Source organism: Schistocerca serialis, chromosome 6 (assembly GCF_023864345.2).
Source record: "Schistocerca serialis cubense isolate TAMUIC-IGC-003099 chromosome 6, iqSchSeri2.2, whole genome shotgun sequence".
Taxonomy (NCBI): Eukaryota; Metazoa; Arthropoda; class Insecta; order Orthoptera; family Acrididae; genus Schistocerca; species Schistocerca serialis.
Window position 1 is genome coordinate 163,266,416 of NC_064643.1, and position 16,073 is coordinate 163,282,488.

Below are 16,073 nucleotides of genomic sequence, written 5' to 3' on the forward strand. Positions count from 1 at the left end.
ACGGAGATGTTTAATAAACTCAAGTGGCAGACTCTGCAAGAGAGGCGCTCTGCATCGCGGTGTAGCTTGCTGTCCAGGTTTCGAGAGGGTGCGTTTCTGGATGAGGTATCGAATATATTGCGTCCCCCTACTTATACCTCCCGAGGAGATCACGAATGTAAAATTAGAGAGATTAGAGCGCGCACGGAGGCTTTCAGACAGTCGTTCTTCCCGCGAACCATACGCGACTGGAACAGGAAAGGGAGGTAATGACAGTGGCACGTAAAGTGCCCTCCGCCACACACTGTTGGGTGGCTTGCGGAGTATAAATGTAGATGTAGAAAGTCGGCTGTACAACTGGGGCGAGTGCTAGGGAGTCTAGACTTGACCTGCCGTGTGGCGGCGCTCGGTCTGCAATCACTGATAGTGGCGACACGCGGGTCCGACGTATACTACCGGACCGCGGCCGATTTAAAGGCTACCACCTAGCAAGTGTGGTGTCTGGCGGTGACACCACACTCAGTGCATCACGAGAGCCACGTACAAATTCATCTCAAAAAGGAAAACTGTCCACACTCCCTACGGAAATTCATTTTATCCATGCCCTGCACGCAATTTAAAAACAACCGGATTTAAATGTGTTTGCAGTAATTAGGCCTACTGTCTGTAAATCGCTTGATCACCGGACTCCTTACTCCTGAACTGCTAGAAATTGAAGCCTTTCGGTTGCCAATGCATTATGTCTGACTACGGGTACTAATAACAATAAAATAATAACAATAATAATGTGTAGGGTGTACAGCAGTGTAGTAACTGTTACAAAGTTACTGTTGTGTTGTGATGTCAATTCATTCGTTTGCTGTTGCGAAACGTATGATGAAGCTACATCAGATCAGTTGTAAGAACTTTGTACAACTTGGAAAGGCATTTTCGTGATATATGTAAGCATTATATATATATATATATATATATATATATATATATATATATATATATATATATGTTTACTGTTGCAGATGCATATTAGCAAGAACAAAGTATTCGCGTAGAGGGTGTACTATATAAAGAAGATGTTCACAGATTTGTTACACAAGCTGTAAACCCCACCACGCTGTGTCACATGTTAATACAAGTACTTGAAAAAGAATATAAATATTGGTAACTTCTACAGTCAGCATTACAGTCTTATGAAGTAGTGATAATAATGATGATTTATTTAACCCTATGTTGCTACCGTGGTCGTTTGTACCATGGTTGCTACGACGGGTCTCACAGACCCGACCTGCGTATCAGTCTGATTTGTTGAGGATAGGGAGCACAAAAGGGCTTCACATTCACGTATGTTGTCTAGATGAAGTAAACAAACACGTTTTGCTTTGGCTTTGAGTAAATTGTTGTCCTCTACTACTACGTAAGCAAATTAGACAGTGATTCTAACATTTACCTACCGTTCAGGACAAAAATGGTTCTTCTAAATTAACCCTACCAACCTTGTAGGTTCCACCCAAATACAACAGACCAAGAAATGCTTCAATTTCACCTTTATCTTTCTCATGAATGAAAGTCTGAGACGAAGAGTATCCCAACTTAGCGGATTCGATACATTGGTCGAGCGGTTCTAGGCGCTTCAGTCCGGAACCGCGCTGCTGCTTCGGTCGCATGTTCCAATTCTGCCTCGGGCATGGATGTGTGTGATGTCCTTAGGTTATTTAGGTTTAAGTAGTTCTAAGTCTAGGGGACTGATGGCCTCTGATACTAAGTTCCATAGTGGTTAGAGCCTTTAGAACCATTTGATACATTGGTTAGTATGTATCACTACGTCATCGATTATTTCATCCGTGAAAACCAGCCGCCATATTTCTGCATCTGTCCTTTCATTCTTTGCCATTCCCCTCACACCAGGAATATATGACACGATATTATATGATATTTCTAACATTTGTAGACTTAGAGAAAGCTTTTGACAATGTTGACTGGAATACTCTCTTTCAAATTCTAAAGGTGGCAGGGGTAAAATACAGGGAGCGAAAGGCTATTTACAATTTGTACAGAAACCAGATGGCAGTTATAAGAGTTGAGGGACATGAAAGGGAAGCAGTGGTTGGGAAGGGAGTAAGACAGGGTTGTAGCCTCTCCCCGATGTTGTTCAATCTGTATATTGAGCAAGCAGTAAAGGAAACAAAAGAAAAATTCGGAGTAGGTATTAAAATTCATGGAGAAGAAATAAAAACTTTGAGGTTCGCCGATGACATTGTAATTCTGTCAGAGACAGCAAAGGACTTGGAAGAGCAGTTGAATGGAATGGACAGTGTCTTGAAAGGAGGGTATAAGATGAACATCAACAAAAGCAAAACAAGGATAATGGAATGTAGTCTAATTAAGTCGGGTGATGCTGAGGGAATTAGATTAGGAAATGAGGCACTTAAAGTAGTAAAGGAGTTTTGCTATTTGGGGAGCAAAATAACTGTCGATGGTCGAAGTAGACAGGATATAAAATGTAGGCTGGCAATGGCAAGGAAAGCGTTTCTGAAGAAGAGAAATTTGTTAACATCCAGTATTGATTTAAGTGTTAGGAAGTCATTTCTGAAAGTATTCGTATGGAGTGTAGCCATGTATGGCAGTGAAACATGGACGATAAATAGTTTGGACAAGAAGAGAATAGAAGCTTTCGAAATGTGGTGCTACAGAAGAATGCTGAAGATTAGATGGGTAGATCACATAACTAATGAGGAAGTATTGAATAGGATTGGGGAGAAGAGAAGTTTGTGGCACAACTTGCCCAGAAGAAGGGATCGGTTGGTAGGACATGTTCTGAGGCATCAAGGGATCACCAATTTAGTATTGGAGGGCAGCGTGGAGGGTAAAAATCGTAGAGGGAGACCAAGAGATGAATACACTAAGCAGATTCAGAAGGATGTAGGTTGCGGTAGGTACTGGGAGATGAAAAAGCTTGCACAGGATAGAGTAGCATGGAGAGCTGCATCAAACCAGTCTCAGGACTGAAGACCACAACAACAACAAATTATATGACCTCGTTCTGATACGGGGAGTAGGCACGTGTTTCATCCATATAGTACGCTTGTCCTTACCAACAAAATATTTCTTATTGTTCTGATGTCTATCACTGTCATCCCCACTTTCGTCGCTTTCCGTATCGTGTTCACTATATAGTTCGACGTCTACGTCTCCACCTTCGTCACGTGACTCGTCACTAACGATGTCATTTCGCAGTGCATCGTTACGCAAGATCTTCTGCTACATCCATTATAGCCCTGGTTTGAAATAAATAGGCTGATTCAGCAATTTGATTATGTGCTTCAAACGTATTTGTGATGGGACAAACGATACCATCATTGCTACTGTGGGTCCTATAGGCCCAGCAAGTACGTACCTACTTGCTATGGTCGATTTGGCAGACCCAAAAACACTAAAAGCACTCCCAGACAGTGGACTTCCGCCGTCACTTGACGGACAAATGGCACAGCCGTGTAAGGCAGGAAGTTACAAGGAACGCTGCTTGTGTGCAGTGTTGTGAACCTAACGAAAGCGAATCCCTCACACACGCCAGAGTTCGGGAGACCCACCAGTATCAGCCGAATTCTTTTGTTTTTACCTCTCATAAAATTACACTTTACCCTTCCAGGGGTAGTTACTCCCAGGTTCGGAACCACTGGCCTAGTATATAGGTACCGTTGCCGGGAGACGACAGTGTGGTTCCGGCTTCGCCAATGGAAAAGTCCGGCGAGATACGTGGTGGAACAGCGCCCAGCGAAGTGACGCAGCGAGTGATCTGGAGTGTGTCGTAGCCCAAGACATGTTTCTAGCCTGCGGTCTAATGGAGAAGCGCGTTCTGGATTGCTCCGACGCATAACGCATTCATATGACACGCGACATCGGTCCAATCACAGCCTTCACTGACGTCATTGTTAACTTGGCGACCGATATTTGTTTCAACACTTTCGACATTCCGTCACTCTGCTCACGAATACGTTGTCATAGCTACCGTCCGAGGCATCGGGCACGCGACACTTCTTGAGCCATGATCTTCGAAAACTTGTGTATTAAATGTGCTATCCGCGTAACGAGTAGCTGAGTTTGAAATTCGCATCATATCTGCCCCTAATCCCGCAAATTGTTGATGATGTTCTTTAGACATTTTCGCTCACTGCTGAAGGCTATATGTTACTTCTAGCTTAGAGGATACAGGTGCCTAAACCGTCGCGTAAAATAGTGTAATAGCGAGCACGATAACATTCACTTCCTAACTATACAACGTACACTTCTACGGCCGGCGACTTCTCCATCCAAGGAAGTTTAAAGTGTACAGCTTCCCTCTGTGATCCTACAAATAGCGGAGTTCTTTTACGCATCATAGAAACTGCAGTGTTCGTTCGTCAGTTTGAAACAGACCAATAATATCGCTTGTGGTGGGAAATTAAGCGTTGGATTTGAGTTAGCGACGATATTTAATTTAGGTAGTGAGTCTTCAGTTAAAACTTTTGTGCTAGGAGGCTGTTGGTCGATGTACAATAAAACTGCTTCCTGACGTTTCGTTTCCAACTGTACGAGACATCTTCCTTGGTAAAACGGTTAAAATTGCCACCTTCACGCAAAAATGGTTCAAATGGCTCTGAGCACTATGGGACTTAACTTCTGAGGTCATCAGTCCCCTAGAACTTAGAACTACTTAAACCTAACTAACCTAAGGACATCACACACATCCATGCCCGAGGCAGGATTCGAACCTGCGACCGTAGCGACCTTCACACACACACACACACACACACACACACACACACACAAAAAGGAACGGCGCTGCCTTGAAAAGACGCAATCCGTACTTGTCGAAGCGTCTGCTCGCAACACCAGTTGATGTCATGTCTTGACTGCCTCCACAGCTGCCAATACTGTTTATATTATTCTGGTGACTTGCGACGTCATTCTCATTGCGCCAGACACGCCATTCATCAGAATTACAACGTGTCTTACGAATGAAATCAAGTTTCATGGAATTTTAAGCTATGCTGCTGAAATTATGTGGATAATTGTGTATAAATCACATTAGGTTTCCCTGACAGATTGCCGGTTCTGTTCGCTTACAAAACGTTTTCAGAATATATTGTTTGTTTCCGGTTAAAAGGGGACCAGAAGGGCTAAAAACTTACAAAACCAACAACTTTTAGAAAAGACAAATATGAAAATGAACATGAACAGTCACAGGAGCAATAAACTTTTTTATCGGTTTGAGCCCGTATTAAACCTTCTTCAGGTCTTACACTATGATGGTAGACCGTGGCTGTGAACGTAGCAGGTGCCAAATTGCAGTGACTGCTCCGTTCACAGCCATTATCGATCATCATGGTGTAAGATCTGAAGATGGTCTAAAACAGACCGAAACTGCTTATGAGCAGTTAGCATTCGTGGATTTGTAGTGCCTGCTACGTTCACAGCCACCGTCTACCAACATGGTGTAAGATCTGAAGATGCTCTAAAACAGACCGAAACAAATAACCTCATATAAAAAAAGTTTATTGGGGCTGTGACTGTTCATAGTCATTTTTAAATAATATATAAACCGCTGTATTCCAGAGAGACGTACTCGAAAATTACAAAAATAAAAATGAAATGGAATGTTATCTTGATACATCTCAAAGGATTCTGTTTGATGAGCGGATCATGAAAATGAAATTGGATTTTGCCTAGCCAAACTATTACAACAGTATCGACGTTTTTTTAATTAATTAAAGTAGGTGGATAATAATCGTTCTGGCGTAGTGCTAATTTATTGAAGATGTCGGCTGTCCCTGGGAGGTCCCCCCATCTCCTCCCCCTGGAAGATAGGTCTCGCAACGTTGCACAGATGACATCACCATCCCCAACTTCTCTCCCTCCCCCATTTCCCCTCCCTTTCACCATTTACTCCACACCTCTCACATCCACTTCCCATCCCTCTCCACTTATGAAATGGCGGGAAAAAGACAGTCTGTGTAAAACTGCTGGAGATGAAGGATGTAAGGTACTGTCTTTATTTATTTATATGTGGATCGTCCTGTAGCTGTCTCCCATTCCCCACTTGTTATCTGCTGGGAAAAAGGCTGGAGAGGAAGGTGCTGCCTTAATTTTTGACAGGAAATGTGGGATTGGAAAGGGAGGAGTTTAATAAGTGTATTAGTGTAAGCATACAATTGAGGACTGCATCCATAGCCTCCCACATGAGGAATGGAATGAGGTGATAATGGATGAGTGTAGGGGGAATTCATTTAAGCAAATAATGGTGATGCAACAGGATAGACTTAGAATGAATTTCACCACTCATAGAGACTACTGCCTATACTGGAGCTGTTCTTGTTTTTTGAACTGGCCAGTCGATCCACAGTACAGGAGACAACTTCATCCTTCTCCACTAACCCATACTGAATGAACCAGATGTGCTTGCATTGGTGCGTGGGGCTTGACTGAGGGCTCTTGAAATGGGTTTGGTTCCCCTTTCCAATCGCGTGTGTGTATATGTTCACCTCGCTGTGTGCCCTAATCCACAATAGCACTCGAAATTGACTGGAAACTGTCCTACAGAATTGCCTCTTACCATATGTGTGTGTGTGAAATCTTATGGGATTTAACTGCTAAGTCACACACTACGTAACCTAAATTATCCTAAGTACAAACACACACACCCATGCCCGAGGGAGGACTCGAACCTCCGCCGAGACCAGCCGCACAGTCCATGACTGCAGCGCCTCTTACAAATCTACAAGTATATAGCTGCTGAGGAACTGATACACAGAGTCATGGCAAGAGGGATAGGACAGAAGACTATCACTGCTGTGTAGGAAGGGTTGCCTCCTACCAATCTACAGTTTATATAGCTGCTGAGAAACTTGTACACAAATACATGGTAAGAAGGGTTGGGGCAGAAACTACCACTGAAGTGTAGGAAGGCCAATACATGCTACCACAACTGACAAAAACACTTCACTGCTCTAAATACACATCGAAATTGTTGCAAAAAAAAAAAAAAACACCACTTCAGAACAATGGATCATTATGCAAGATGCACACTGGGATTTGAGAAAAATCACTATAATAACACAACTACTGCAAAAACCAACCTGTGGCCGAGCGGTTCTAGGCGCTTCATCTGGAACCGCAAGACCACTACGGTCGCCGGTTCGAATCCTGCCTTGGGCATGGCTGTGTGTAATGTCCTTAGTTAGGTTTAAGTAGTTCTAAGTTCTAGGGGACTGATGACCTCAGATGTTAAGTCCCATAGTGCTCAGAGCCATTTGAAAAAACCGACCCCAAAAGATGGTGTCAGGAGAGAGTGGAGACAACTGAACGAGTAGTGGAACAAAAGGCTGCTGATGCGTTTTGTTAGTGCAAGTTGCATACATTCAGATGCAAACTTGATTGATTTTTGACCCCCACCACATCCCTTTAACCTGTTGTACTGTTAATTGATTTATAGCCTCCTGGGGGTTGATTTCTGACCCCGTCCTTCTGTGAAATGCCAAAATCCTCCCCCTCCACCACCTCCTACCCCAACCCTCTGGGAAATCCCCTTGGCCATACAAGCACACTTTTGATATCAAATTAATTGATTGATTAATTAAATCGATCAATTAATTAACCTCTCCCCCTTTTGGAAATCACTCAACCCTCCCCTCCCCATCCCCCACTCCCCCTCCCCCATCTGAAAACAGGTGTGAAAATGCCTCAGTCTGCGTTGTGGAGGAACGATTTTGCAATACAAAGTCGAGCTCCATGTCAGTTACATAGTGGAGGATACACTGTTTATTTATAAAATTCCGTTTTCAGTGGTTGAATCTCATTATTTGGTGCTAATAAAATGGTTCAAATGGCTCTGAGCACTATGGGACTTAACATCTATGGTCATCAGTCCCCTGGAACTTAGAACTACTTAAACCTAACTAACCTAAGGACAGCACACAACACCCAGCCATCACGAGGCAGAGAAAATTGGTGGTAATAGCTCACATCCAGCAGCTATACGTCCTAATTACGTAATTACACTGTTGCAGATTGGAGGTGTTCTCTTGTTGGAAAATTTTCATGTGTGTACCTACCTTGATGGGCAGGGATCGTCTGAGCTACTGCACAATGCCACCATCAAAGGACGTTCCACCCCTCACACTTCACCCACTTCCTCCTCACCCCTTCCAGGAAAAATTGGCGGAAAGTGACTCTGTGCTGGAGAGGAAGGATCTCATGACATAAATTCAAATCAATGTCAATAATACGAGGATTGGAACTTTAATAGTGGTAACTACTTATTTACAGCTCGTACGAAATAGGTGCGTGTTTCAAAGTTTTACTGACCTTCAAAGTAGTCACCAGCATTGTGTATAATCCGTTACCAGCGATGTGGAAGTCGTAGGATACTCTTAGCAGTGCCAGTTGTGTTGACAGTTCGAGCGGCGCGGTCTATTGCCTGACGAATTTGTAGCAGTTCTTAATAGTCATTTTCGACAGCGCTACAGCCCTGCTAATAGAGAAATGCTCTTCGCAAAACGCTTCTGCAGCAGGTGTAAGGACATTTAAATTCATGTTGCTAAAGAGCATAACATCTTTGACATACTTCATATTACCAACAGTTGTAACAAATATTGGTAATATTCGTATATCGAAGATGTTATGCCCTTTAGCAGGACGAATTTAAATGTGCTTACATCTGCTTACATATTTTAATGGGCATTCCACATCCTTTAAGTGTTTACCCCTAGGCCCCAAAACGATTTGGCTGTATTCAAATTACAAGTAATCAAGCAATCAAAGAAAATTTAAGCCTGAAATATTAAATAAACAGTGGAAACTAATTATTAATACTTACCATAAAGTGAATACACAGAACTGTTGAACTATGTCCTGTGGATGTACCTACAAAATCTGGCATGTGAAAATTGTGGTGTGAGTACCAAAAGTTGGTTTTCAAGAATACCATTAAAATCCTACTAAAAATTCAAAACTCGAAAACCCGCGAAGTTATGGACTTCAAAACTTGGATATTGGTATTTTTACATAACAGACGCAATTTTAAAATTTTATTGCGCTCGTAAAAGTAGAAGAAAAGTTAAATTTTTGGGCGGAGTCTCTCCTTAAGTACTGCGACTTATATACTGCATTTTCATATCTAAGGCTACGCCGAACCTAATTACGGTCGTTATTCTGAAGGCAGCAAGCACATTGTTTGCACTTATCCTGCAATACCATTCGGCCGTGCTGCATTGCGTAATGACATCCGACCGTCCCATTTTGCGAGCCGCATCCTTAACGGGCCTGCTGTAGTCTACGACATGTGTACTAGGAATTAGTTGTAACATGTGTTGAAAGTTTGCAAAACTGCCAACAGTCATTATTTTACGATAGTTTAATTTTATATTTACCAGTTTCATACTGGCTTGCTGATCTTCTAACGGAGGGCGAAAGTATGGATTTAATTGCATGTGATTTTGGCCTTTGCGGTAGTCTTGTTAGTTTTTATTAGGGAATATTTTACAAATTTCAAGAGACATTTACCCGACTGTGTCGTTTCCAGAGAATATCACTCTTTCAGTCCACCATTACATTTATTTACAATTTGCCAAGGATTAAATGGTTCAAATGGCTCTGAGCACTATGGGACTTAACATCTATGGTCATCAGTCCCCTAGAACTTAGAACTACTTAAACCAAACTAACCTAAGGACATCACACAACACCCAGCCATCACGAGGCAGAGAAAATCCCTGACCCCGCCGGGAATCGAACCCGGGAACCCGGGCGTGGGAAGCGAGAACGCTACCGCACGACCACGAGATGCGGGCTACCAAGGATTAAATTATACCTTTCAAAATTAACAAATTTTTCAATGAATATGACGTTTTCTTCGTCATTGCAACTTCTGTGTGCAGGCTACACAAGTCAGAAATGATTTTAACTTTCCATCAGTTTGTTGTTGCTTTAAAGCCTTTGCAACCGTTTCGTCAGTGTTAATTGCGGACTCTATTTTCCATCAAAGTTTAAAATAGTCGGTGAAACTGTTGGCGGTGCTACTCAGTATGTAATGTAATGTAACGTAATGTAATTAAACATTAGGATGAACTTTTGATATTAATATATTTATTCTTCGAATCCACCCTTCCGAAGCGTTATTAGTGCGAGGGCGCCTCTACTGCAATTTCATATCCGTCTTGGCAATGTTTGTTATCGAACCACTGGTCCAAAAAATAGTCATAAAAGTTCTGAAGCTTTTGATTTTCAGGCGTGCTCTCCTGAATACACAGCCAAGCTTCGTCCAACATTTCCAGGGAAGAGGTGCCAGAGCACAACACATTATTATGTGACAGCGTATTTCCTCGTTTTCCTTGTAGAGTGGAAGAGGACGCAACATTGAACTTTCCACAAACATTGATTACAATGATGACCGCAACTAGTAATATCTGCTGCGGGAACAAACTGTTAACTGCTTGGATGATGCCAATTTCGAAGTCCATCATCAGAGATGCAGAATTCCATCCAGGTGCGTTAGTTTTAATAGCTTTAAAAAATGTTCATATTTTCCTTGCTTTTTACTTGGCAGCTTAGCGTAAACAACTGGAATAGTGTTTGCTTCCTCTCAAGAACTATTAAGGTCGGCGTGGAGTATGAACAACTGTCCAGACTGCTTGCTCCAACTCTTGAACGTTCCGTCCACAAAGAATGACTGGCAGTTTGATAAACATGCTTTTCCCTTTTCGCTGGCAAACACCAGTATTCTGTTGTTCGGTCCCCTGTTATCATCTGCAAGTAAAATATTGCTACCATCATTCATCAGGAGATTATTTTAGAAATAATTCAAAAACCAAGAACGCTTAAATACTGTTTACTGGATAACCGGTTTCAACACACTAAAGGTGCCATCATCGGATCTGAATATAGATTAACGTTTATGAACCATTTGGATGTAAAAGATACATGAGGCAGATCAGCTGATATAAAATCATTTTATATCAGCTGGTCTGCCACATGTATCGTTATATCCAAATGGTTCATAAATGTTAATCTACATTCAGATCCGATGATGGCACCTTTAGTGTGTTGCAAACGGTTATGCAGTAAACAGTATATAAGCGATCTTGGCTTTTGTATTATTTTTACAACAGAGTGATCGCCCCACTACACGCTATGTGTTCACTGCAAAAAAGGAAATTATTTTCTTGGAAGAATATTCCTCCAGAATCAGTAGGATATTGTGTAGTTCCCATGTATTTTCGACTAATGCAATATAACTATTATTTCGCACTTCTGTGTGGTGGTGGTTACAATGCTACTAAGTCGCACGCTCGATTGAAGAGCTGCCCTGCTTCTTCAACGTAAACTGATGAAACGTAACGTCTGTTTCTTTTGCCCGCTTCTTTGCGCTCACAAAATGTTTTCGCACTATATCTGCTGCTTCGTCTGGGATACGAACGTGGCTACCTTCCCCTTAAACTGTGTTATTTTTTGTGGATAGTTTTCCTTTGACTTCATCCTTTGACTTCATTCTTTTTAAAGTTTAAGCCGGCCGGAGTGGTCGAGCGCTTCTAGGCGCTACAGTCTGGAACCGCGTGACCGCTACGGTCGCAGGTTCGAATCGTGCCTCGGGCATGAATGTGTGTGATGTCCTTAGATTAGTTAGGTTTAAGTAGTTCTAAGTTCTAGGGGACTGATGACCTCAGAAGTTAAGTCCCATAGCGCTCAGAGGAATTTGAACCATTTTTTTTAAGGTTTACACAACGCTATAAAGTCACTTCTCGTTTGTTTGTATTGGACACTATGTACCGATGCTCGTTGCAAATCAGTAAAGGATTCGCTTTGGTGGTCTCGGTGAACCCCATTAACTCAGCACTAAAACACGGAACACTACTTGCCAGTCAGAGGTCAGCCGCAGTGCTGAAGTCTGGGAGAAAGCCACGCACACTACGGGCTGGGGCGGTGACAGGGAACTGTGCAAGAAATGGGCTCTCGCCTTACCCAGAACACATCGCAGGTAGCGACGGACAGGTCAGTGTATCCTACTTCTGTAACACCTTGTCCACTACTTACTGTATCCTGGGCTCCGTGGAAATGCCAACACATTCCCTCTCCGTATCAGTGTCACTCCTTGCAAGTGTCACAAACTCAGAAAAAAACATGTCTAGTAGACATGGGCACTAAACTGCATACTTCATGAGCTGTGATGACTTGTTTAATAAAGAGAGATGTTTCACAGAAGCGAAGACGAACAAGTGCTCATATGTCTCAGGTATGCATTGTAGAACCATATTTACTGTACTTTTTATTCTGGTTTTGTCCAGTTTCGACTTACGGAATTGTGACACAGACTTTTGATGCGAAATCCTTCGAAAAACTGAGAGTCGCTTAACGCAATGGAGAGAGATGTTTGTTGGGAATTGCGAAAAGAGACGAGACGGAAGAAACCGTATGACACCACTGACCAGGGAACGTATTGGGGTGGAAGACGTACACTACTGGCATTTAAAATTGCTACACCACGAAGATGACGTGCTACAGACGCGAAATTTAACCGACAGGAAGAAGATGCTGTGATACGCAGATGATTAGCGTTTCAGAGCATTCACACAAGGTTGGCGCCGGTGGCGACACATACAACGTTCTGACATTAGGAAAGTTTCCAACCGATTTCTCACACACAAACAGCAGTCGACCTTCGTTCCCTGGTGAAACGTTGTTGTGATGCCTCGTGTAAGGAGGAGAAATGCGTACCATCACGTTTCCGACTTTGATAAAGGTCAGATTGTAGGCTATCGCTTTTGCCGTTTATCGTATCGCGACATTGCTGCTCGCGTTGGTCGAAATCCAATGACTTTTAGCAGAATATGGAATCGATGGGTTCAGCAGAGTAATACGGAACGCCGCCGTGCTGGATCCCAACGGCCTCGTACACTAACAGTCGAGTAACAGGCATCTTATCCGCATGGCTGTAACGGATCGCGCAGCCACGTCTCGATCCCTGGGTCAACAAATGGGGACGTTTCCAAGACAACAACCATCTGCACGAACAGTTCGACGACGTTTGCAGCAGCATGGACTATCAGCTCGGAGACCATGGCTGCGGTTACCCTTGACGCTGCATCACAGACAGGAGCGCCTGCGATGGTGTACTCAACGACGAACCTGGGTACACGAATGGCAAAACGTCATTTTTTCGGATGGATGCAGGTTCTGTTTACAGCATCATGATGGTCGAATCCGTGTTTGACGACATTGCGGTGAACGCACATCGGAAGCGTGTATTCGTCATCGCCATACTGGCGTATAACCCGGATTGATGGTATGGCGTGCCATTGGTTACACGTCTCGGTCACCTCTTGTTCGCATTGACGGCACTTTGAACAGTGGACGTTACATTTCAGATGTGTTACGACCCTTGGCTCTACCCTTCATTCGATCCTTGCGAAACCCTACATTTTAGCAGGATAATACACGACCGCATGTTGCAGGTCCTGTACGGGCCTTTCTGGATACAGAAAATGTTCGACTGCTGCCCTGGCCAGCACATTCTCCAGATCTCTCACCAATTGAAAACGTCTGCTCAATGGTGGCCGAGCACCTGGCTCGTCACAAAACGCCAGTCACTACTGTTGATGAACTGTGGTATCGTGTTGAAGCTGCATGGGCAGCTGTACCTGTACACGCCATCCAAGCTCTGTTTGACTCAATGTCCAGGTGTATCAACGCCGTTGCTACGCCTGGAGATGGTTGTTCTGGGTACTGATTTCCCCGGATCTATGCACCCACTTTGCGTGAAAATGTAATCACATGTCAGTTCTAGTATAATATATTTGACCAATGAATACCCGTTTATCATCTGCATTTCTTCTTGGTGTAGCTATTTTAATGGCCAGTAGTGTAATTACGGCGGTAAAGAAAATGGATTTCTAACACTGTGAGTGTGCATCTGTGTGTGTGTGTGTGTGTGTGTGTGAGAGAGAGAGAGAGAGAGAGAGAGAGAGAGAGAGAGAGAGAGAGAGAGACAGAAAGAGAGAGAGACAGAGAGTAGAAGAGAGTGGTATTGTCTCAGAGGAGAGAGAGAGAGAGAGAGGTATTGTCTTAGCGGAGTTCCATCCGCGGGCGTCGAAGTCGGCGGTTGTGAGCTGAGGCCTCGCCCACGGGCAGATTCAAATGTATGGCGTGGCGAGCGGTCGCCAGGCGGCAACGTACGCTGCGCGTTCCACGTGCTGAAGCTCTGCGCAGGCGGCCCCGTCGCTACCTGCGCGGTCTCAGCCCGTCACGACGGTTGGCGACCTCTTTCTCAGCGAACTACCTACAGCCTAACCGTCTGCTGCAGCCGTACACACTAGCGCGCAGTGAAAACTCTAACGTCGAATAATTATCACAAACGAAAAATACTCAGTGGTGGACGGCGTGGACTTCTTTGTTATCATATCAGAGTTCGGCATACTAAAAACCACGAGAATTAACCACTTTAATTAAAAAAAAAACTTTTTTCCATCTTTGGCCTGTATAACAGTCAGACTTGAATCTTGAATGACAAAGCAAGCCAAACTGTGGTATACACGACAATTTGACTCCACCTGGTGATCTACGCACGTAGATCTACATCTACATATGCATGGATACTCTGCTAATCACGCTCAAGTGCCTGGCAGAAGGTTCGTGGAACCACCTTCACACTAATTCTCTATTATTCCAATCTCGAATAGAGCTCGGAAAAGATGAACACCTACACTGAAGCGCCAAAGAAACTGGTATAGGCATGTGTATTCAAATACAGATATATGTGAACAGGCAGAATACGGCGCGGCGGTCAGTCCCTAAGCTTACACTCTACTTAACCTAAATTATGCTAAGGACAAACACACACACCCATGCCCGAGGGAGGACTCGAACCTCCGCCGGGACCAGCCGCATAGTCCATGACTGCAACGCCTGAGACCGCTCGGCTAATCCCGCGCGGCAAATATACCAGACAACAAGTGCCTAGCGCGGTTGGACTTCAGTGCCTTTTTTGTGTGCTACGAATCGCCAACTGTGTTTTTTAACTTTATGCAGACTTTTTTAACTGTCCCCCCATGAACGTCTCCATGCCAGTGGGGGGGGGGGGGGGGGGCAGGGGAATGAAATCACAATAAAGAAACAGAACAAAAGGCGCAGTTGCTAGAGCGGTTACTGCTGCTATAATGGCAGGTTATCAAGATTTAAGTGAATTTGACCGTGGTGTTGTAGTCGGCGTGGGACACAGCGTCTCCGACGTAGTGATCAAGTGCTGTTTTTCCCGTATGACCTTTTTATTTTTTTTATCTTATGGGAGCAAACTGCTGAGGTCATCAGTCCCTAAGCTTGCACACTACTTATCCTAACTTAAACTAACTTACGCTAAGTACGACACACACACGCATGCCCGAGGGAGGACTCGAACCTCCGACGGTGGGAGCCGCGCCGCGGGGACCGTTAAGACGCCCATAGAGCGCGCGGCGACTCCGCGCGTTAAGGCCGTTTCACGAGTGTACTGTCAATAGGAATCCGGTAAAACATCAAATCTCCGATATCACTCCGGCCGGAAAAAGATCCTGCAAGAACGGGACCAACGACGACTGAAGAGAATCGTTCAACGTGACAAATTCAAATGGCCCTACGCACTATGGGACTTGACATCTGAGGTCATCAGTCCCTTAGACTTAGAACTACTTAAACCTAACCTAAGGACATCACACACATCCATGCCCGAGGCAGTATTCGAACCTGCGACCGCAGCAGCAGCGCCGTTCCGGACTGAAGTGCCTAGAACCGCTCGGCCACAGCGGCCGGCTTCAACGTGACAGAAGAGATCTCCATCCCCTCGTACGCTTACGGATTTATGGACAGCCCTACAGGAATCATGGTGTCAATTGCCTCCAGCACTACTTCAGACATTAGTCGAGTCCATGTCACGTCGTATAGCGGAACTTCCGTGTCCTCGTGGAGGAAATGCACGATATTAGGCAAGTCTACTAGTTTCTTTGGCTCTTCAGTGTATAACTTTCCGCGTGAGCTCTGATTTCCCATATTTTATTATGATGGTCGTTTCTCCCTATAGAAGTCGGCGTCAACAAAAT